The following is a 24,726-nucleotide window of genomic DNA, read 5'->3' on the forward strand; positions in this document are numbered from 1 at the left end:
CGTGTAGCACTATCGAGATTTTCTGTTTTCATTTTTTTAAATCGAGAGGTAAACGAAAAGTTAAGGGCTTCGGAAGAACTGCATGACCAAAATACGAGTAAGTTATGGATATGACTAAATTTAGAAGCACCAGTGGTCTAGTGGTAGAATAGTACCCTGCCACGGTACAGACCCGAGTTAAGGGCTTCGGAAGAACTGCATGACCAAAATACGAGTAAGTTATGGATATGACTAAATTTAGAAGCACCAGTGGTCTAGTGGTAGAATAGTACCCTGCCACGGTTTAGACCCGAGTTCGATTCTGTGGATCCCGAAGATTAGGGATGATGATATTAGTGCGCATAATTTATAAACTAGGTTTTGCCACAATATCAGTTAAATTTAAACATGACATGTGTAGCACTATCGAGATTTTCTGTTTTCATTTTTTTAAATCGAGAGGTGAACGAAAAGTTAAGGGCTTCGGAAGAATTGCATGACCAAAATACGAGTAAGTTACGGATATGACTAAATTTAGAAGCACCAGTGGTCTAGTGGTAGAATAGTACCCTGCCACGGTACAGACCCGAGTTCGATTCTCGGCTTGTGCATCCCAAAGATTAGCTATGATTATATTAGTGCGCATAATTTGAAAACTAGGGTTTGCCACAATATTAGTTAAATTTAAACATGACACGTGTAGCACTATCGAGATTTTCTGTTTTCATTTTTTTAAATCGAGAGGTGAACGAAAAGTTAAGGGCTTCGGAAGAACTACATGACCAAAATACGAGTAAGTTATGGATATGACTGAATTTAGAAGCACCAGTGGTCTAGTTGTAGAATAGTACCCTGCCACGGTACAGACCCGAGTTCGATTCTCGACTGGTGGATCCCGAAGATTAGGGATGATGATATTAGTGCGCATAATTTGAAAACTAGGGTTTGCCACAATATCAGTTAAATTTAAACATGACATGTGTAGCACTATCGAGATTTTCTGTTTTCATTTTTTTAAATCGAGAGGTGAACGAAAAGTTAAGGGCTTCGGAAGAACTGCATGACCAAAATACGAGTAAGTTACAGATATGACTAAATTTAGAAGCACCAGTGGTCTAGTGGTAGAATAGTACCCTGCCACGGTACAGACCCGAGTTCGATTCTCGGCTGGTGCATCCCAAAGATTAGCTATGATTATATTAGTGCGCATAATTTGAAAACTAGGGTTTGCCACAATATTAGTTAAATTTAAACATGACACGTGTAGCACTATCGAGATTTTCTGTTTTCATTTTTTTAAATCGAGAGGTGAACGAAAAGTTAAGGGCTTCGGAAGAACTACATGACCAAAATACGAGTAAGTTATGGATATGACTGAATTTAGAAGCACCAGTGGTCTAGTTGTAGAATAGTACCCTGCCACGGTACAGACCCGAGTTCGATTCTCGACTGGTGGATCCCGAAGATTAGGGATGATGATATTAGTGCGCATAATTTGAAAACTAGGGTTTGCCACAATATCAGTTAAATTTAAACATGACATGTGTAGCACTATCGAGATTTTCTGTTTTCATTTTTTTAAATCGAGAGGTGAACGAAAAGTTAAGGGCTTCGGAAGAACTGCATGACCAAAATACGAGTAAGTTACGGATATGACTAAATTTAGAAGCACCAGTGGTCTAGTGGTAGAATAGTACCCTGCCACGGTACAGACCCGAGTTCGATTCTCGGCTCGTGCATCCCAAAGATTAGCTATGATTATATTAGTGCGCATAATTTGAAAAAAGGGTTTGCCACAATATTAGTTAAATTTAAACATGACACGTGTAGCACTATCGAGATTTTCTGTTTTCATTTTTTTAAATCGAGAGGTGAACGAAAAGTTAATGGCTTCGGAAGAACTACATGACCAAAATACGAGTAAGTTATGGATATGACTAAATTTAGAAGCACCAGTGGTCTAGTGGTAGAATAGTACCCTGCCACGGTACAGACCCGAGTTCGATTCTCTGCTGGTGCATCCCGAAGATTAGCTATGATGATATTAGTGCGCATAATTTTAAAACTAGGGTTGCACTATCGAGATTTTCTGTTTTTATTTTTTTAAATCGAGATGTGAACGAAAAGTTAAGGGCTTCGCAAGAACTGCATGACCAAAATACGAGTAAGTTATGGATATGACTAAATTTAGAAGCACCAGTGGTCTAGTGGTAGAATAGTACCCTGCCACGGTACAGACCCGAGTTCGATTCTCGGATGGTGCATCCCAAAGATTAACTATGATTATATTAGTGCGCATAATTTTAAAACTAGGGTTTGCCACAATATTAGTTAAATCTAAACATGACACGTGTAGCACTATCGAGATTTTCTGTTTTCATTTTTTTAAATCGAGAGGTGAACGAAGGGCTTCGGACGAACTGCATGACCAAAATACGAGTAAGTTATGGATATGATAAAATTTAGAAGCACTAGTGGTCTATTGGTAGAATAGTTCCCTCCCACGGTACAGACCCGAGTTCGATTCTCGGCTGGTGCATCTCGAAGATTAGCTATGATGATATTAGTGCTCATAATTTGAAACTTAGGGTTTGGCACAATATCAGTTAAATTTATAGATGACACGTGTAGCACTATCGAGATTTTCTGCCAGTTGTCTAGTGGTAGAATAGTACCCTGCCACGGTACAGACCCGAGTTCGATTCTCGGCTGGTGCATCCCGAAGATTAGCTCTGATGATATAAGTGCGCATAATTTGAAAACTAGGGTTTGCCACAATAGATTTTCTGTTTTCAATTTTTTAAATCGAGAGGTGAACAAAAAGTTAAGGGCTTCGGAAGAACTGCATGACCAAAATACGAGTAAGTTATGGATATGACTAAATTTAGAAGCACAAGTGGTCTAGTGGTAGAATAGTACCCTGCCACTATACAGACCCGAGTTCGATTCTCGACTAGTGGATCCCGATGATTAGCTATGATGATATTAGTGCGTGCATTATTTGAAAACTAGGGTTTGCCACAATATCAGTTAAATTTAAACATGACACGTGTAGCACTATCGAGATTTTCTGTTTTCATTTTTTTAAATCGAGAGGTGAACGAAAAGTTAAGGGCTTCGGAAAAACTGAATGACCGAAATACGAGTACGTTATGGATATGCCTAAAGTTAGAAGCACTAGTGGTCTAGTGGTAGAATAGTACCCTGCCACGGTACAGACCCGAGTTCGATTCTCGACTGGTGCATCCCGAAGATTAGCTATGATGATATTAGTGCGCATAATTTGAAACTTAGGGTTTGCCACAATATCAGTTAAATTTATACGAGTACGTTATGGATATGCGTAAAGCTAGAAGCACTAGTGGTCTAGTGGTAGAATAGTACCCTGCCACGGTACAGACCCGAGTTAGAAGCACTAGTGGTCTAGTGGTAGAATAGTACCCTGCCACGGTACAGACCCGAGTTCGATTCTCGGCTGGTGCATCCCGAAGATGAGCTATGATGATATTAGTGCGCATAATTTGAAACTTATGGTTTGCCACAATATCAGTTAAATTTATAGATGACACGTGTAGCACTATCGAGATTTTCTGTTTTCATTTTTTTAAATCGAGAGGTGAACAAAAAGTTAAGGGCTTCGGAAGAACTGCATGACCAAAATATGAGTAAGTTATGGATATGACTAAATTTAGAAGCACAAGTGGTGTAGTGGTAGAATAGTACCCTGCCACTATACAGACCCGAGTTCGATTCTCGACTTGTGGATCCCGAAGATTAGCTATGATGATATTAGTCCGTTAATTTGAAACTTAGGGTTTGCTACAATATCAGTTAAATTTATAGATGACACGTGTAGCACTATCGAGATTTTCTGTTTTTATTTTTTTAAATCGAGAGGTGAACGAAAAGCTATGGGATTCGGAAGAACTGCATGACCGAAATACGAGTATGTTATGGATATGCCTAAAGTTAGAAGCACTAGTGGTCTAGTGGTAGAATAGTACCCTGCCACGGTACAGACTCGAGTTCGATTCTCGACTGGTCGATCCCGAAGATTAGCTATGATGATATTAGTGCACTATCGAGATTTTCTGTTTTCATTTTTTTAAATCGAGAGGTGAACAAAAAGTTAACTGCTTCGGAAGAACTGCATGACCAAAATACGGGTAAGTTATGGATATGACTAAATTTAGAAGCACCAGTGGTCTAGTGGTAGAATAGTACCCTGCCACTATACAGAACCGAGTTCGATTCTCGACTAGTGGATCCCGATGATAAGCTATGATGATATTATTGCGCATAATTTGAAACTTAGGGTTTGCCACAATATCAGTTAAATTTATAGATGACACGTGTAGCACTATCGAGATTTTCTGTTTTCATTTTTTTAAATCAAGATGTGAACGAAAAGTTAAGGGCTTCGGAAAAACTGCATGACCGAAATACGAGTACGTTATGGATATGCCTAAAGTTAGAAGCACTAGTGGTCTAGTGGTAGAATAGTACCCTGCCACTATACAGACCCGAGTTCGATTCTCGACTAGTGGATCCCGATGATTAGCTATGATGATATTAGTGCGCATAATTTGAAAACTAGGGTTTGCCACAATATCAGTTAAATTTAAACATGACACGTGTAGCACTATTAAGATTTTCTGTTTTCATTTTTTTAAATCGAGAGGTGAACGAAAAGTTAAGGGCTTCGGAAGAACTGCATGACACAAATACGAGTAAGTTATGGATATGACTAAATTTAGAAGCACAAGTGGTCTAGTGGTAGAATAGTACCCTGCCACGGTACAGACTGGAGGTCGATTCTCAACTGGTGGATCCCGACGATTAGCTATGATGATATTAGTGCGCATAATTTTAAAACTAGGGTTTGCCACAATATCAGTTAAATTTAAACATGACACGTGTAGCACTATCGAGATTTTCTGTTTTCATTTTTTTAAATCGAGAGGTGAACGAAAAGTTAAGGGCTTCGGAAGAACTGCATGACAAAAATACGAGTAAGTTATGGATATGACTAAATTTAGAAGCACCAGTGGTCTAGTGGTAGAATAGTACCCTGCCACGGTACAGACCTGAGTTCGATTCTCGGCTGGTGGATCCCGATTATTAGCAATGATGATATTAGTGAGCATAATTTGAAAGCTAGGGTTTGCCACAATATCAGTTAAATTTAAACATGACACGTGTAGCACTATCGAGATTTTCTGTTTTCATTTTTTTTAATTCGAGAGGTGAACGAAAAGTTAAGGGCTTCGGAAGAACTGCATGACCAAAATACGAGTAAGTTATGGATATGACTAAATTTAGAAGCACTAGTGGTCTATTGGTAGAATAGTACCATGCCACTATACAGACCCGAGTTCGATTCTCGACTAGTGGATCCCGATGATTAGCTATGATGATATTATTGCGCATAATTTGAAAGCTAGGGTTTGCCACAATATCAGTTAAATTTATAGATGACACGTGTAGCACTATCGAGATTTTCTGTTTTCATTTTTTTAAATCGAGAGGTGAACGAAAAGTTAAGGGCTTCGGAAGAACTGCATAACCAAAATACGAGTAAGTTATGGATATGACTAAATTTAGAAGCACTAGTGGTCTATTGGTAGAATAGTACCCTGCCACTATACACACCCGAGTTCGATTCTCGACTAGTGGATCCCGATGATTAGCTATGATGATATTATTGCGCATAATTTGAAACTTAGGGTTTGCCACAATATCAGTTAAATTTATAGATGACACGTGTAGCACTATCGAGATTTTCTATTTTCATTTTTTTAAATCGAGAGGTGAACGAAAAGTTAAGGGCTTCGGAAGAACTGCATGACCGAAATACTAGTACGTTATGGATATGCCTAAAGTTAGAAGCACTAGTGGTCTAGTGGTAGAATAGTACCCTGCCACGGTACAGACCCGAGTTCGATTCTCGGCTGGTGCATCCTGAAGATTAGCTATGATGATATTAGTGTGCATAATTTGAAACTTAGGGTTTGCCACAATATCAGTGAAATTTAAACATGACACGTGTAGCACTATCGAGATTTTCTGTTTTCATTTTTTTAAATCGAGAGGTGAACAAAAAGTTAAGGTTTTCGGAAGAACTGCATGACCAAAATACGAGTAAGTTATGGATATGACTAAATTTAGAAGCACAAGTGGTCTAGTGGTAGAATAGTACCCTGCCACTATACAGACCCGAGTTCGATTCTCGACTAGTGGATCCCGATGATTAGCTATGATGATATTAGTGCGCATAATTTGAAAACTAGGGTTTGCCACAATATCAGTTAAATTTAAACATGACACGTGTAGCACTATCGAGATTTTCTGTTTTCATTTTTTTAAATCGAGAGGTGAACGAAAAGTTAAGGGCTTCGGAAGAACTACATGACCAAAATACGAGTAAGTTATGGATATGACTTAATTTAAAAGCACTAGTGGTCTAGTGGTAGAATAGTACCCTGCCACGGTACAGACCTGAGTTCGATTCTCGGCATGTGGATCCCGATGATTAGCTATGATGATATTAGTGCGCATAATTTGAAAGCTAGGGTTTGCCACAATATCAGTTAAATTTAAACATGACACGTGTAGCACTATCGAGATTTTCTTTTTTCTTTTTCATTTTTTTAAATCGAGAGGTGAACGAAAAGTTAAGGGCTTCGGAAGAACTGCATGACCAAAATACGAGTAAGTTATGGATATGACTAAATTTAGAAGCACTAGTGGTCTATTGGTAGAATAGTACCCTGCCACGGTACAGACCCGAGTTCGATTCTCGGCTGGTGCATCTTGAAGATTAGCTATGATGATATTAGTGCGCTTAATTTGAAACTTAGGGTTTGCCACAATATCAGTTAAATTTATAGATGACACGTGTAGCACTATCGAGATTTTCTGTTTTCATTTTTTTAAATCGAGAGGTGAACGAAAAGTTAAGGGCTTCGGAAGAACTGCATGACCAAAATACGAGTAAGTTATGGATATGACTGAATTTAGAAGCACCAGTGGTCTAGTGGTAGAATAGTACCCTGCCACGGTATAGACCCGAGTTCGATTCTCGACTGGTGGATCCCGAAGATTAGGGATGATGATATTAGTGCGCATAATTTATAAACTAGGTTTTGCCACAATATCAGTTAAATTTAAACATGACATGTGTAGCACTATCGAGATTTTCTGTTTTCATTTTTTTAAATCGAGAGGTGAACGAAAAGTTAAGGGCTTCGGAAGAATTGCATGACCAAAATACGAGTAAGTTACGGATAAAATTTAAACATGACATGTGTAGCACTATCGAGATTTTCTGTTTTCATTTTTTTAAATCGAGAGGTGAACGAAAAGTTAAGGGCTTCGGAAGAATTGCATGACCAAAATACGAGTAAGTTACGGATATGACTAAATTTAGAAGCACCAGTGGTCTAGTGGTAGAATAGTACCCTGCCACGGTACAGACCCGAGTTTGATTCTCGGCTGGTGCATCCCAAAGATTAGCTATGATGATATTAGTGCGCATAATTTGAAACTTAGGGTTTGCCACAATATCAGTTAAATTTATAGATGACACGTGTAGCACTATCGAGATTTTCTGTTTTCATTTTTTTAAATCGAGAGGTGAACGAAAAGTTAAGGGCTTCGGAAGAACTGCATGACCAAAATACGAGTAAGTTATTGATATGAGTAAATTTAGAAGCACCAGTGGTCTAGTGGTAGAATAGTACCCTGCCACGGTACAGACCCGAGTTCGATTCTCGACTGGTGGACCGCGAAGATTAGCTATGATGATATTAGTGCGTGCATAATTTGAAAACTAGGGTTTGCCACAACACGTGTAGCACTATCAAGATTTTCTGTTTTCATTTTTTTAAATCGAGAGGTGAACGAAAAGTTAAGGGCTTCGGAAGAACTGCATGACCAAAATACGAGTAAGTTACGGATATGACTAAATTTAGAAGCACCAGTGGTCTAGTGGTAGAATAGTACCCTGCCACGGTACCGACCCGAGTTCGATTCTCGGTTGGTGCATACCAAAGATTAGCTATGATGATATTACTGCGCATAATTTGAAAACTTGGGTTTGCAACAATATCAGTTAAATTTAAACATGACACGTGTAGAACTATCGAGATTTTCTGTTTTCATTTTTTTAAATCGAGAGGTGAACGAAAAGTTAAGGGCTTCGGAAGAACTGCATGACCAAAATACGAGTAAGTTACGGATAGGACTAAATTTAGAAGCACCAGTGGTCTAGTGGTAGAATAGTACCCTGCCACGGTACAGACCCGAGTTCGATTCTCGGCTGGTGCATCTCGAAGATTAGCTATGATGATATTATTGCGCATAATTTGAAACTTAGGGTTTGCCACAATATCAGTTAAATTTAAACATGACACGTGTAGCACTATCGAGATTTTCTATTTTCATTTTTTTAAATCGAGAGGTGAACATGACACGTGTAGCACTATCGAGATTTTCTATTTTCATTTTTTTAAATCGAGAGGTGAACGAAAAGTTAAGGGCTTCGGAAGAACTACATGACCAAAATACGAGTAAGTTATGGATATGACTAAATTTAGAAGCACCAGTGGTCTAGTGGTAGAATAGTACCCTGCCACGGCCGAGTTTGATTCTCGGCTGGTGCATCCCGAAGATTAGCTATGATGATATTAGTGCGCATAATTTTAAAACTAGGGTTGCACTATCGAGATTTTCTGTTTTTATTTTTTTAAATCAAGAGGTGAACGAAAAGTTAAGGGCTTCGGAAGAACTGCATGACCAAAATACGAGTAAGTTATGGATATGACTAAATTTAGAAGCACCAGTGGTCTAGTGGTAGAATAGTACCCTGCCACGGTACCGACCCGAGTTCGATTCTCGGTTGGTGCATACCAAAGATTAGCTATGATGATATTACTGCGCATAATTTGAAAACTTGGGTTTGCAACAATATCAGTTAAATTTAAACATGACACGTGTAGAACTATCGAGATTTTCTGTTTTCATTTTTTTAAATCGAGAGGTGAACGAAAAGTTAAGGGCTTCGGAAGAACTGCATGACCAAAATACGAGTAAGTTACGGATAGGACTAAATTTAGAAGCACCAGTGGTCTAGTGGTAGAATAGTACCCTGCCACGGTACAGACCCGAGTTCGATTCTCGGCTGGTGCATCTCGAAGATTAGCTATGATGATATTATTGCGCATAATTTGAAACTTAGGGTTTGCCACAATATCAGTTAAATTTAAACATGACACGTGTAGCACTATCGAGATTTTCTATTTTCATTTTTTTAAATCGAGAGGTGAACATGACACGTGTAGCACTATCGAGATTTTCTATTTTCATTTTTTTAAATCGAGAGGTGAACGAAAAGTTAAGGGCTTCGGAAGAACTACATGACCAAAATACGAGTAAGTTATGGATATGACTAAATTTAGAAGCACCAGTGGTCTAGTGGTAGAATAGTACCCTGCCACGGCCGAGTTTGATTCTCGGCTGGTGCATCCCGAAGATTAGCTATGATGATATTAGTGCGCATAATTTTAAAACTAGGGTTGCACTATCGAGATTTTCTGTTTTTATTTTTTTAAATCGAGAGGTGAACGAAAAGTTAAGGGCTTCGGAAGAACTGCATGACCAAAATACGAGTAAGTTATGGATATGACTAAATTTAGAAGCACCAGTGGTCTAGTGGTAGAATAGTACCCTGCCACGGTACCGACCCGAGTTCGATTCTCGGTTGGTGCATACCAAAGATTAGCTATGATGATATTACTGCGCATAATTTGAAAACTTGGGTTTGCAACAATATCAGTTAAATTTAAACATGACACGTGTAGAACTATCGAGATTTTCTGTTTTCATTTTTTTAAATCGAGAGGTGAACGAAAAGTTAAGGGCTTCGGAAGAACTGCATGACCAAAATACGAGTAAGTTACGGATAGGACTAAATTTAGAAGCACCAGTGGTCTAGTGGTAGAATAGTACCCTGCCACGGTACAGACCCGAGTTCGATTCTCGGCTGGTGCATCTCGAAGATTAGCTATGATGATATTATTGCGCATAATTTGAAACTTAGGGTTTGCCACAATATCAGTTAAATTTAAACATGACACGTGTAGCACTATCGAGATTTTCTATTTTCATTTTTTTAAATCGAGAGGTGAACATGACACGTGTAGCACTATCGAGATTTTCTATTTTCATTTTTTTAAATCGAGAGGTGAACGAAAAGTTAAGGGCTTCGGAAGAACTACATGACCAAAATACGAGTAAGTTATGGATATGACTAAATTTAGAAGCACCAGTGGTCTAGTGGTAGAATAGTACCCTGCCACGGCCGAGTTTGATTCTCGGCTGGTGCATCCCGAAGATTAGCTATGATGATATTAGTGCGCATAATTTTAAAACTAGGGTTGCACTATCGAGATTTTCTGTTTTTATTTTTTTAAATCGAGAGGTGAACGAAAAGTTAAGGGCTTCGGAAGAACTGCATGACCAAAATACGAGTAAGTTATGGATATGACTAAATTTAGAAGCACCAGTGGTCTAGTGGTAGAATAGTACCCTGCCACGGTACAGACCCGAGTTCGATTCTCGGATGGTGCATCCCAAAGATTAACTATGATTATATTAGTGCGCATAATTTTAAAACTAGGGTTTGCCAAAATATTAGTTAAATTTAAACTTGGCACGTGTAGCACTATCGAGATTTTCTGTTTTCATTTTTTTAAATCGAGAGGTGAACGAAAAGTTAAGGGCTTCGGAAGAACTACATGACCAAAATACGAGTAAGTTATGGATATGACTGAATTTAGAAGCACCAGTGGTCTAGTGGTAGAATAGTACCCTGCCACGGTATAGACCCGAGTTCGATTCTCGACTGGTGGATCCCGAAGATTAGGGATGATGATATTAGTGCGCATAATTTATAAACTAGGTTTTGCCACAATATCAGTTAAATTTAAACATGACATGTGTAGCACTATCGAGATTTTCTGTTTTCATTTTTTTAAATCGAGAGGTGAACGAAAAGTTAAGGGCTTCGGAAGAATTGCATGACCAAAATACGAGTAAGTTACGGATATGACTAAATTTAGAAGCACCAGTGGTCTAGTGGTAGAATAGTACCCTGCCACGGTACAGACCCGAGTTTGATTCTCGGCTGGTGCATCCCAAAGATTAGCTATGATGATATTAGTGCGCATAATTTGAAACTTAGGGTTTGCCACAATATCAGTTAAATTTATAGATGACACGTGTAGCACTATCGAGATTTTCTGTTTTCATTTTTTTAAATCGAGAGGTGAACGAAAAGTTAAGGGCTTCGGAAGAACTGCATGACCAAAATACGAGTAAGTTATTGATATGAGTAAATTTAGAAGCACCAGTGGTCTAGTGGTAGAATAGTACCCTGCCACGGTACAGACCCGAGTTCGATTCTCGACTGGTGGACCGCGAAGATTAGCTATGATGATATTAGTGCGTGCATAATTTGAAAACTAGGGTTTGCCACAACACGTGTAGCACTATCAAGATTTTCTGTTTTCATTTTTTTAAATCGAGAGGTGAACGAAAAGTTAAGGGCTTCGGAAGAACTGCATGACCAAAATACGAGTAAGTTACGGATATGACTAAATTTAGAAGCACCAGTGGTCTAGTGGTAGAATAGTACCCTGCCACGGTACCGACCCGAGTTCGATTCTCGGTTGGTGCATACCAAAGATTAGCTATGATGATATTACTGCGCATAATTTGAAAACTTGGGTTTGCAACAATATCAGTTAAATTTAAACATGACACGTGTAGAACTATCGAGATTTTCTGTTTTCATTTTTTTAAATCGAGAGGTGAACGAAAAGTTAAGGGCTTCGGAAGAACTGCATGACCAAAATACGAGTAAGTTACGGATAGGACTAAATTTAGAAGCACCAGTGGTCTAGTGGTAGAATAGTACCCTGCCACGGTACAGACCCGAGTTCGATTCTCGGCTGGTGCATCTCGAAGATTAGCTATGATGATATTATTGCGCATAATTTGAAACTTAGGGTTTGCCACAATATCAGTTAAATTTAAACATGACACGTGTAGCACTATCGAGATTTTCTATTTTCATTTTTTTAAATCGAGAGGTGAACATGACACGTGTAGCACTATCGAGATTTTCTATTTTCATTTTTTTAAATCGAGAGGTGAACGAAAAGTTAAGGGCTTCGGAAGAACTACATGACCAAAATACGAGTAAGTTATGGATATGACTAAATTTAGAAGCACCAGTGGTCTAGTGGTAGAATAGTACCCTGCCACGGCCGAGTTTGATTCTCGGCTGGTGCATCCCGAAGATTAGCTATGATGATATTAGTGCGCATAATTTTAAAACTAGGGTTGCACTATCGAGATTTTCTGTTTTTATTTTTTTAAATCGAGAGGTGAACGAAAAGTTAAGGGCTTCGGAAGAACTGCATGACCAAAATACGAGTAAGTTATGGATATGACTAAATTTAGAAGCACCAGTGGTCTAGTGGTAGAATAGTACCCTGCCACGGTACAGACCCGAGTTCGATTCTCGGATGGTGCATCCCAAAGATTAACTATGATTATATTAGTGCGCATAATTTTAAAACTAGGGTTTGCCACAATATTAGTTAAATTTAAACATGACACGTGTAGCACTATCGAGATTTTCTGTTTTCATTTTTTTAAATCGAGAGGTGAACGAAAAGTTAAGGGCTTCGGAAGAACTGCATGACCAAAATACGAGTAAGTTACGGATAGGACTAAATTTAGAAGCACCAGTGGTCTAGTGGTAGAATAGTACCCTGCCACGGTACAGACCCGAGTTCGATTCTCGGCTGGTGCATCTCGAAGATTAGCTATGATGATATTATTGCGCATAATTTGAAACTTAGGGTTTGCCACAATATCAGTTAAATTTAAACATGACACGTGTAGCACTATCGAGATTTTCTATTTTCATTTTTTTAAATCGAGAGGTGAACATGACACGTGTAGCACTATCGAGATTTTCTATTTTCATTTTTTTAAATCGAGAGGTGAACGAAAAGTTAAGGGCTTCGGAAGAACTACATGACCAAAATACGAGTAAGTTATGGATATGACTAAATTTAGAAGCACCAGTGGTCTAGTGGTAGAATAGTACCCTGCCACGGTACAGACCCGAGTTCGATTCTCGGTTGGTGCATCCCAAAGATTAACTATGATTATATTAGTGCGCATAATTTTAAAACTAGGGTTTGCCACAATATTAGTTAAATTTAAACTTGACACGTGTAGCACTATCGAGATTTTCTGTTTTCATTTTTTTAAATCGAGAGGTGAACGAAAAGTTAAGTTAAGGGCTTTGGATGAACAGCATGACCAAAATACGAGTAAGTTATGGATATGACTAAATTTTGAAGCACCAGTGGTCTAGTGGTAGAATAGTACCCTGCCACGCTACAGACCTGAGTTCGATTCTCGGCTGGTGCATCCCGAAGATTAGCTATGATAATATTAGTGCGCATAATTTGAAAACTAGGTTTGCCACAATATCAGTTAAATTTAAACATGACATGTGTAGCACTATCGAGATTTTCTGTTTTCATTTTTTTAAATCGAGAGGTGAACGAAAAGTTAAGGGCTTCGGAAGAACTGCATGACCAAAATACGAGTAAGTTATGGATATGACTGAATTTAGAAGCACCAGTGGTCTAGTGGTAGAATAGTACCCTGCCACGGTACAGACCCGAGTTCGATTCTCGACTGGTGGATCCCGAAGATTAGGGATGATGATATTAGTGCGCATAATTTAAAAACTAGGGTTTGCCACAATATCAGTTAAATTTAAACATGACATGTGTAGCACTATCGAGATTTTCTGTTTTCATTTTTTTAAATCGAGAGGTGAACGAAAAGTTAAGGGCTTCGGAAGAACTGCATGACCAAAATACGAGTAAGTTACGGACATGACTAAATTTAGAAGCACCAGTGGTCTAGTGGTAGAATAGTACCCTGCCACGGTACAGACCCGAGTTCGATTCTCGACTGGTGGATCCCGAAGATTAGGGATGATGATATTAGTGCGCATAATTTAAAAACTAGGGTTTGCCACAATATCAGTTAAATTTAAACATGACATGTGTAGCACTATCGAGATTTTCTGTTTTCATTTTTTTAAATCGAGAGGTGAACGAAAAGTTAAGGGCTTCGGAAGAACTGCATGACCAAAATACGAGTAAGTTACGGATATGACTAAATTTAGAAGCACCAGTGGTCTAGTGGTAGAATAGTACCCTGCCACGGTACAGACCCGAGTGCGATTCTCGGCTGGTGCATCCCAAAGATTAGCTTTGATTATATTAGTGCGCATAATTTGAAAACTAGGGTTTGCCACAATATCAGTTAAATTTATAGATGACACGTGTAGCACTATCGAGATTTTTTGTTTTCATTTTTTTAAATCGAGAGGTGAACGAAAAGTTAAGGGCTTCGGAAGAACTGCATGACCAAAATACGAGTAAGTTATTGATATGACTAAATTTAGAAGCACCAGTGGTCTAGTGGTAGAATAGTACCCTGCCACGGTACAGACCCGAGTTCGATTCTCGACTGGTGGATCCCGAAGATTAGGGATGATGATATTAGTGCGCATAATTTGAAAACTAGGGTTTGCCACAATATCAGTTAAATTTAAACATGACATGTGTAGCACTATCGAGATTTTCTGTTTTCATTTTTTTAAATCGAGAGGTGAACGAAAAGTTAAGGGCTTCGGAAGAACTGCATGACCAAAATACGAGTAAGTTACGGATATGACTAAATTTAGAAGCACCAGTGGTCTAGTGGTAGAATAGTACCCTGCCACGGTACAGACCCGAGTTCAATTCTCGGCTGGTGCATCCCAAAGATTAGCTATGATTATATTAGTGCGCGCATAATTTGAAAAAAGGGTTCGCCACAATATTAGTTAAATTTAAACATGACACGTGTAGCACTATCGAGATTTTCTGTTTTCATTTTTTTAAATCGAGAGGTGAACGAAAAGTTAAGGGCTTCGGAAGAACTACATGACCAAAATACGAGTAAGTTATGGATATGACTGAATTTAGAAGCACCAGTGGTCTAGTGGTAGAATAGTACCTTGCCACGGTACAGACCCGAGTTCGATTCTCGGCTGGTGCATCCTGAAGATTAGGGATGATTATATTAGTGCGCATAATTAGTTAAATTTAAACATGACACGTGTAGCACTATCGAGATTTTCTGTTTTCATTTTTTTAAATCGAGAGGTAAACGAAAAGTTAAGGGCTTCGGAAGAACTGCATGACCAAAATACGAGTAAGTTATGGATATGACTAAATTTAGAAGCACCAGTGGTCTAGTGGTAGAATAGTACCCTGCCACGGTACAGACCCGAGTTAAGGGCTTCGGAAGAACTGCATGACCAAAATACGAGTAAGTTATGGATATGACTAAATTTAGAAGCACCAGTGGTCTAGTGGTAGAATAGTACCCTGCCACGGTTTAGACCCGAGTTCGATTCTGTGGATCCCGAAGATTAGGGATGATGATATTAGTGCGCATAATTTATAAACTAGGTTTTGCCACAATATCAGTTAAATTTAAACATGACATGTGTAGCACTATCGAGATTTTCTGTTTTCATTTTTTTAAATCGAGAGGTGAACGAAAAGTTAAGGGCTTCGGAAGAATTGCATGACCAAAATACGAGTAAGTTACGGATATGACTAAATTTAGAAGCACCAGTGGTCTAGTGGTAGAATAGTACCATGCCACGGTACAGACCCGAGTTCGATTCTCGGCTGGTGCATCCCAAAGATTAGCTATGATTATATTAGTGCGCATAATTTGAAAACTAGGGTTTGCCACAATATTAGTTAAATTTAAACATGACACGTGTAGCACTATCGAGATTTTCTGTTTTCATTTTTTTAAATCGAGAGGTGAACGAAAAGTTAAGGGCTTCGGAAGAACTACATGACCAAAATACGAGTAAGTTATGGATATGACTGAATTTAGAAGCACCAGTGGTCTAGTTGTAGAATAGTACCCTGCCACGGTACAGACCCGAGTTCGATTCTCGACTGGTGGATCCCGAAGATTAGGGATGATGATATTAGTGCGCATAATTGGAAAACTAGGGTTTGCCACAATATCAGTTAAATTTAAACATGACATGTGTAGCACTATCGAGATTTTCTGTTTTCATTTTTTTAAATCGAGAGGTGAACGAAAAGTTAAGGGCTTCGGAAGAACTGCATGACCAAAATACGAGTAAGTTACGGATATGACTAAATTTAGAAGCACCAGTGGTCTAGTGGTAGAATAGTACCCTGCCACGGTACAGACCCGAGTTCGATTCTCGGCTGGTGCATCCCAAAGATTAGCTATGATTATATTAGTGCGCATAATTTGAAAAAAGGGTTTGCCACAATATTAGTTAAATTTAAACATGACACGTGTAGCACTATCGAGATTTTCTGTTTTCATTTTTTTAAATCGAGAGGTGAACGAAAAGTTAAGGGCTTCGGAAGAACTACATGACCAAAATACGAGTAAGTTATGGATATGACTAAATTTAGAAGCACCAGTGGTCTAGTGGTAGAATAGTACCCTGCCACGGTACAGACCCGAGTTAAGGGCTTCGGAAGAACTGCATGACCAAAATACGAGTAAGTTATGGATATGACTAAATTTAGAAGCACCAGTGGTCTAGTGGTAGAATAGTACCCTGCCACGGTATAGACCCGAGTTCGATTCTCGACTGGTGGATCCCGAAGATTAGGGATGATGATATTAGTGCGCATAATTTATAAACTAGGGTTTGCCACAATATCAGTTAAATTTAAACATGACATGTGTAGCACTATCGAGATTTTCTGTTTTCATTTTTTTAAATCGAGAGGTGAACGAAAAGTTAAGGGCTTCGGAAGAATTGCATGACCAAAATACGAGTAAGTTACGGATATGACTAAATTTAGAAGCACCAGTGGTCTAGTGGTAGAATAGTACCCTGCCACGGTACAGACCCGAGTTCGATTCTCGGCTGGTGCATCCCAAAGATTAGCTATGATTATATTAGTGCGCATAATTTGAAAACTAGGGTTTGCCACAATATTAGTTAAATTTAAACATGACACGTGTAGCACTATCGAGATTTTCTGTTTTCATTTTTTTAAATCGAGAGGTGAACGAAAAGTTAAGGGCTTCGGAAGAACTACATGACCAAAATACGAGTAAGTTATGGATATGACTGAATTTAGAAGCACCAGTGGTCTAGTGGTAGAATAGTACCCTGCCACGGTACAGACCTGAGTTCGATTCTCGGCTGGTGGATCCCGATGATTAGCTATGATGATATTAGTGCGCATAATTTGAAAGCTAGGGTTTGCCACAATATCAGTTAAATTTGAACATGACACGTGTAGCACTATCGAGATTTTCTTTTTTCATTTTTTTAAATCGAACTATCGAGATTTTCTTTTTTCATTTTTTTAAATCGAGAGGTGAACGAAAAGTTAAGGGCTTCGGAAGAACTGCATGACCAAAATACGAGTAAGTTATGGATATGACTAAATTTAGAAGCACTAGTGGTCTATTGGTAGAATAGTACCCTGCCACGGTACAGACCCGAGTTCGATTCTCGGCTGGTGCATCTCCGAAGATTAGCTATGATGATATTAGTGCGCATAATTTGAAACTTAGGGTTTGCCACAATATCAGTTAAATTTATAGATGACACGTGTAGCACTATCGAGATTTTCTGTTTTCATTTTTTTAAATCGAGAGGTGAACCAAAAGTTAAGGTCTTCGGAAGAACTGCATGACCAAAATACGAGTAAGTTACGGATATGACTAAATTTAGAAGCACCAGTGGTCTAGTGGTAGAATAGTACCCTGCCACGGTACAGACCCGAGTTCGATTCTCGACTGGTGGACCGCGAAGATTAGCTATGATGATATTAGTGCGTGCATAATTTGAAAACTAGGGTTTGCCACAACACGTGTAGCACTATCAAGATTTTCTGTTTTCATTTTTTTAAATCGAGAGGTGAACGAAAAGTTAACGGCTTCGGAAGAACTGCATGACCAAAATACGAGTAAGTTACGGATATGACTAAATTTAGAAGCACCAGTGGTCTAGTGGTAGAATAGTACCCTGCCACGGTACCGACCCGAGTTCGATTCTCGGCTGGTGCATACCAAAGATTAGCTATGATGATATTACTGCGCATAATTTGAAAACTTGGGTTTGCCACAATATTAGTTAAATTTAAACATGACACGTGTAGAACTATCGAGATTTTCTGTTTTCATTTTTTTAAATCGAGAGGTGAACGAAAAGTTAAGGGCTTCGGAAGAACTGCATGACCAAAATACGAGTAAGTTACGGATAGGACTAATTTTAGAAGCACCAGTGGTCTAGTGGTAGAATAGTACCCTGCCACGGTACAGACCCGAGTTCGATTCTCTGCTGGTGCATCCCGAAGATTAGCTATGATGATATTAGTGCGCATAATTTTAAAACTAGGGTTGCACTATCGAGATTTTCTGTTTTTATTTTTTTAAATCGAGATGTGAACGAAAAGTTAAGGGCTTCGGAAGAACTGCATGACCAAAATACGAGTAAGTTATGGATATGACTGAATTTAGAAGCACCAGTGGTCTAGTGGTAGAATAGTACCCTGCCACAGTACAGACCCGAGTTCGATTCTCGGATGGTGCATCCCAAAGATTAACTATGATTATATTAGTGCGCATAATTTTAAAACTAGGGTTTGCCACAATATTAGTTAAATCTAAACATGACACGTGTAGCACTATCGAGATTTTCTGTTTTCATTTTTTTAAATCGAGAGGTGAACGAAGGGCTTCGGACGAACTGCATGACCAAAATACGAGTAAGTTATGGATATGACAAAATTTAGAAGCACTAGTGGTCTATTGGTAGAATAGTTCCCTCCCACGGTACAGACCCGAGTTCGATTCTCGGCTGGTGCATCTCGAAGATTAGCTATGATGATATTAGTGCGCATAATTTGAAACTTAGGGTTTGGCACAATATCAGTTAAATTTATAGATGACACGTGTAGCACTATCGAGATTTTCTGCCAGTTGTCTAGTGGTAGAATAGTACCCTGCCACGGTACAGACCCGAGTTCGATTCTCGGCTGGTGCATCCCGAAGATTAGCTCTGATGATATAAGTGCGCATAATTTGAAAACTAGGGTTTGCCACAATAGATTTTCTGTTTTCATTTTTTTAAATCGAGAGGTGAACAAAAAGTTAAGGGCTTCGGAAGAACTGCATGACCAAAATACGAGTAAGTTATGGATATGACTAAATTTAGAAGCACCAGTGGTCTAGTGGTAGAATAGTACCCTGCCACGGTACAGACCCGAGTTAAGGGCTTCGGAAGAACTGCATGACCAAAATACGAGTAAGTTATGGATATGACTAAATTTAGAAGCACCAGTGGTCTAGTGGTAGAATAGTACCCTGCCACGGTATAGACCCGAGTTCGATTCTCGACTGGTGGATCCCGAAGATTAGGGATGATGATATTAGTGCGCATAATTTATAAACTAGGGTTTGCCACAATATCAGTTAAATTTAAACATGACATGTGTAGCACTATCGAGATTTTCTGTTTTCATTTTTTTAAATCGAGAGGTGAACGAAAAGTTAAGGGCTTCGGAAGAATTGCATGACCAAAATACGAGTAAGTTACGGATATGACTAAATTTAGAAGCACCAGTGGTCTAGTGGTAGAATAGTACCCTGCCACGGTACAGACCCGAGTTCGATTCTCGGCTGGTGCATCCCAAAGATTAGCTATGATTATATTAGTGCGCATAATTTGAAAACTAGGGTTTGCCACAATATTAGTTAAATTTAAACATGACACGTGAACGAAAAGTTAAGGGCTTCGGAAGAACTACATGACCAAAATACGAGTAAGTTATGGATATGACTGAATTTAGAAGCACCAGTGGTCTAGTGGTAGAATAGTACCCTGCTACGGTACAGACCTGAGTTCGATTCTCGGCTGGTGGATCCCGATGATTAGCTATGATGATATTAGTGCGCATAATTTGAAAGCTAGGGTTTGCCACAATATCAGTTAAATTTGAACATGACACGTGTAGCACTATCGAGATTTTCTTTTTTCATTTTTTTAAATCGAACTATCGAGATTTTCTTTTTTCATTTTTTTAAATCGAGAGGTGAACGAAAAGTTAAGGGCTTCGGAAGAACTGCATGACCAAAATACGAGTAAGTTATGGATATGACTAAATTTAGAAGCACTAGTGGTCTATTGGTAGAATAGTACCCTGCCACGGTACAGACCCGAGTTCGATTCTCGGCTGGTGCATCTCCGAAGATTAGCTATGATGATATTAGTGCGCATAATTTGAAACTTAGGGTTTGCCACAATATCAGTTAAATTTATAGATGACACGTGTAGCACTATCGAGATTTTCTGTTTTCATTTTTTTAAATCGAGAGGTGAACCAAAAGTTAAGGTCTTCGGAAGAACTGCATGACCAAAATACGAGTAAGTTACGGATATGACTAAATTTAGAAGCACCAGTGGTCTAGTGGTAGAATAGTACCCTGCCACGGTACAGACCCGAGTTCGATTCTCGACTGGTGGACCGCGAAGATTAGCTATGATGATATTAGTGCGTGCATAATTTGAAAACTAGGGTTTGCCACAACACGTGTAGCACTATCAAGATTTTCTGTTTTCATTTTTTTAAATCGAGAGGTGAACGAAAAGTTAACGGCTTCGGAAGAACTGCATGACCAAAATACGAGTAAGTTACGGATATGACTAAATTTAGAAGCACCAGTGGTCTAGTGGTAGAATAGTACCCTGCCACGGTACCGACCCGAGTTCGATTCTCGGCTGGTGCATACCAAAGATTAGCTATGATGATATTACTCTGCGCATAATTTGAAAACTTGGGTTTGCCACAATATTAGTTAAATTTAAACATGACACGTGTAGAACTATCGAGATTTTCTGTTTTCATTTTTTTAAATCGAGAGGTGAACGAAAAGTTAAGGGCTTCGGAAGAACTGCATGACCAAAATACGAGTAAGTTACGGATAGGACTAATTTTAGAAGCACCAGTGGTCTAGTGGTAGAATAGTACCCTGCCACGGTACAGACCCGAGTTCGATTCTCTGCTGGTGCATCCCGAAGATTAGCTATGATGATATTAGTGCGCATAATTTTAAAACTAGGGTTGCACTATCGAGATTTTCTGTTTTTATTTTTTTAAATCGAGATGTGAACGAAAAGTTAAGGGCTTCGGAAGAACTGCATGACCAAAATACGAGTAAGTTATGGATATGACTGAATTTAGAAGCACCAGTGGTCTAGTGGTAGAATAGTACCCTGCCACAGTACAGACCCGAGTTCGATTCTCGGATGGTGCATCCCAAAGATTAACTATGATTATATTAGTGCGCATAATTTTAAAACTAGGGTTTGCCACAATATTAGTTAAATCTAAACATGACACGTGTAGCACTATCGAGATTTTCTGTTTTCATTTTTTTAAATCGAGAGGTGAACGAAGGGCTTCGGACGAACTGCATGACCAAAATACGAGTAAGTTATGGATATGACAAAATTTAGAAGCACTAGTGGTCTATTGGTAGAATAGTTCCCTCCCACGGTACAGACCCGAGTTCGATTCTCGGCTGGTGCATCTCGAAGATTAGCTATGATGATATTAGTGCGCATAATTTGAAACTTAGGGTTTGGCACAATATCAGTTAAATTTATAGATGACACGTGTAGCACTATCGAGATTTTCTGCCAGTTGTCTAGTGGTAGAATAGTACCCTGCCACGGTACAGACCCGAGTTCGATTCTCGGCTGGTGCATCCCGAAGATTAGCTCTGATGATATAAGTGCGCATAATTTGAAAACTAGGGTTTGCCACAATAGATTTTCTGTTTTCATTTTTTTAAATCGAGAGGTGAACAAAAAGTTAAGGGCTTCGGAAGAACTGCATGACCAAAATACGAGTAAGTTATGGATATGACTAAATTTAGAAGCACAAGTGGTCTAGTGGTAGAATAGTACCCTGCCACTATACAGACCCGAGTTCGATTCTCGACTAGTGGATCCCGATGATTAGCTATGATGATATTAGTGCGTGCATTATTTGAAAACTAGGGTTTGCCACAATATCAGTTAAATATAAACATGACACGTGTAGCACTATCGAGATTTTCTGTTTTCATTTTTTTAAATCGAGAGGTGAACGAAAAGTTAAGGGCTTCGGAAAAACTGAATGACCGAAATACGAGTACGTTATGGATATGCCTAAAGTTAGAAGCACTAGTGGTCTAGTGGTAGAATAGTACCCTGCCACGGTACAGACCCGAGTTCGATTCTCGACTGGTGCATCCCGAAGATTTGCTATGATGATATTAGTGCGCATAATTTGAAACTTAGGGTTTGCCACAATATCAGTTAAATTTATACGAGTACGTTATGGATATGCGTAAAGCTAGAAGCACTAGTGGTCTAGTGGTAGAATAGTACCCTGCCACGGTACAGACCCGAGTTAGAAGCACTAGTGGTCTAGTGGTAGAATAGTACCCTGCCACGGTACAGACCCGAGTTCGATTCTCGGCTGGTGCATCCCGAAGATGAGCTATGATGATATTAGTGCGCATAATTTGAAACTTATGGTTTGCCACAATATCAGTTAAATTTATAGATGACACGTGTAGCACTATCGAGATTTTCTGTTTTCATTTTTTTAAATCGAGAGGTGAACAAAAAGTTAAGGGCTTCGGAAGAACTGCATGACCAAAATATGAGTAAGTTATGGATATGACTAAATTTAGAAGCACAAGTGGTGTAGTGGTAGAATAGTACCCTGCCACTATACAGACCCGAGTTCGATTCTCGACTAGTGGATCCCGATGATTAGCTATGATGATATTAGTGCGCATAATTTGAAAACTAGGGTTTGCCACAATATCAGTTAAATTTAAACATGACACGTGTAGCACTATCGAGATTTTCTGTTTTCATTTTTTTAAATCGAGAGGTGAACGAAAAGTTAAGGGCTTCGGAAGAACTGCATGACCAAAATACGAGTAAGTTATGGATATGACTAAATTTAGAAGCACCAGTGGTCTAGTGGTAGAATAGTACCCTGCCACGGTAATGACCCGAGTTCGATTCTCGACTTGTGGATCCCGAAGATTAGCTATGATGATATTAGTCCGTTAATTTGAAACTTAGGGTTTGCTACAATATCAGTTAAATTTATAGATGACACGTGTAGCACTATCGAGATTTTCTGTTTTTATTTTTTTAAATCGAGAGGTGAACGAAAAGTTATGGGATTCGGAAGAACTGCATGACCGAAATACGAGTATGTTATGGATATGCCTAAAGTTAGAAGCACTAGTGGTCTAGTGGTAGAATAGTACCCTGCCACGGTACAGACTCGAGTTCGATTCTCGACTGGTCGATCCCGAAGATTAGCTATGATGATATTAGTGCACTATCGAGATTTTCTGTTTTCATTTTTTTAAATCGAGAGGTGAACAAAAAGTTAACTGCTTCGGAAGAACTGCATGACCAAAATACGGGTAAGTTATGGATATGACTAAATTTAGAAGCACCAGTGGTCTAGTGGTAGAATAGTACCCTGCCACTATACAGACCCGAGTTCGATTCTCGACTAGTGGATCCCGATGATAAGCTATGATGATATTATTGCGCATAATTTGAAACTTAGGGTTTGCCACAATATCAGTTAAATTTATAGATGACACGTGTAGCACTATCGAGATTTTTTGTTTTCATTTTTTTAAATCAAGATGTGAACGAAAAGTTAAGGGCTTCGGAAAAACTGCATGACCGAAATACGAGTACGTTATGGATATGCCTAAAGTTAGAAGCACTAGTGGTCTAGTGGTAGAATAGTACCCTGCCACTATACAGACCCGAGTTCGATTCTCGACTAGTGGATCCCGATGATTAGCTATGATGATATTAGTGCGCATAATTTGAAAACTAGGGTTTGCCACAATATCAGTTAAATTTAAACATGACACGTGTAGCACTATCAAGATTTTCTGTTTTCATTTTTTTAAATCGAGAGGTGAACGAAAAGTTAAGGGCTTCGGAAGAACTGCATGACACAAATACGAGTAAGTTATGGATATGACTAAATTTAGAAGCACAAGTGGTCTAGTGGTAGAATAGTACCCTGCCACGGTACAGACTGGAGGTCGATTCTCAACTGGTGGATCCCGACGATTAGCTATGATGATATTAGTGCGCATAATTTTAAAACTAGGGTTTGCCACAATATCAGTTAAATTTAAACATGACACGTGTAGCACTATCGAGATTTTCTGTTTTCATTTTTTTAAATCGAGAGGTGAACGAAAAGTTAAGGGCTTCGGAAGAACTGCATGACAAAAATACGAGTAAGTTATGGATATGACTAAATTTAGAAGCACCAGTGGTCTAGTGGTAGAATAGTACCCTGCCACGGTACAGACCTGAGTTCGATTCTCGGCTGGTGGATCCCGATTATTAGCTATGATGATATTAGTGCGCATAATTTGAAAGCTAGGGTTTGCCACAATATCAGTTAAATTTAAACATGACACGTGTAGCACTATCGAGATTTTCTGTTTTCATTTTTTTAAATC

General features: G+C 38.9%; 9 non-coding genes across 9 annotated transcripts; all 9 read left to right on the forward strand.

Moving 5' to 3' along the window:
* Positions 1-1,083: 1,083 nt before the first annotated feature.
* On the forward strand, positions 1,084-1,154 carry TRNAG-GCC (transfer RNA glycine (anticodon GCC)). Its single transcript has one exon. It is a non-coding gene; the product is annotated as a tRNA-Gly (tRNA).
* A 7,082-nt stretch (positions 1,155-8,236) lies between these two features.
* Positions 8,237-8,307, forward strand: TRNAG-GCC (transfer RNA glycine (anticodon GCC)). Its single transcript has one exon. It is a non-coding gene; the product is annotated as a tRNA-Gly (tRNA).
* Positions 8,308-9,097: 790 nt separating this feature from the next.
* On the forward strand, positions 9,098-9,168 carry TRNAG-GCC (transfer RNA glycine (anticodon GCC)). The gene has a single exon. It is a non-coding gene; the product is annotated as a tRNA-Gly (tRNA).
* Positions 9,169-9,958: 790 nt separating this feature from the next.
* TRNAG-GCC (transfer RNA glycine (anticodon GCC)) lies at positions 9,959-10,029 on the forward strand. Its single transcript has one exon. It is a non-coding gene; the product is annotated as a tRNA-Gly (tRNA).
* A 1,898-nt stretch (positions 10,030-11,927) lies between these two features.
* TRNAG-GCC (transfer RNA glycine (anticodon GCC)) lies at positions 11,928-11,998 on the forward strand. The gene has a single exon. It is a non-coding gene; the product is annotated as a tRNA-Gly (tRNA).
* A 790-nt stretch (positions 11,999-12,788) lies between these two features.
* Positions 12,789-12,859, forward strand: TRNAG-GCC (transfer RNA glycine (anticodon GCC)). Its single transcript has one exon. It is a non-coding gene; the product is annotated as a tRNA-Gly (tRNA).
* Positions 12,860-16,322: 3,463 nt separating this feature from the next.
* TRNAG-GCC (transfer RNA glycine (anticodon GCC)) lies at positions 16,323-16,393 on the forward strand. Its single transcript has one exon. It is a non-coding gene; the product is annotated as a tRNA-Gly (tRNA).
* A 609-nt stretch (positions 16,394-17,002) lies between these two features.
* On the forward strand, positions 17,003-17,073 carry TRNAG-GCC (transfer RNA glycine (anticodon GCC)). The gene has a single exon. It is a non-coding gene; the product is annotated as a tRNA-Gly (tRNA).
* A 2,697-nt stretch (positions 17,074-19,770) lies between these two features.
* On the forward strand, positions 19,771-19,841 carry TRNAG-GCC (transfer RNA glycine (anticodon GCC)). Its single transcript has one exon. It is a non-coding gene; the product is annotated as a tRNA-Gly (tRNA).
* The last annotated feature ends 4,885 nt before the right edge of the window (positions 19,842-24,726 follow it).

The sequence above is a fragment of the Cucurbita pepo genome, chromosome 16 (assembly GCF_057944985.1).
Source record: "Cucurbita pepo subsp. pepo isolate OVF chromosome 16, ASM5794498v1, whole genome shotgun sequence".
Taxonomy (NCBI): domain Eukaryota; kingdom Viridiplantae; phylum Streptophyta; class Magnoliopsida; order Cucurbitales; family Cucurbitaceae; genus Cucurbita; species Cucurbita pepo.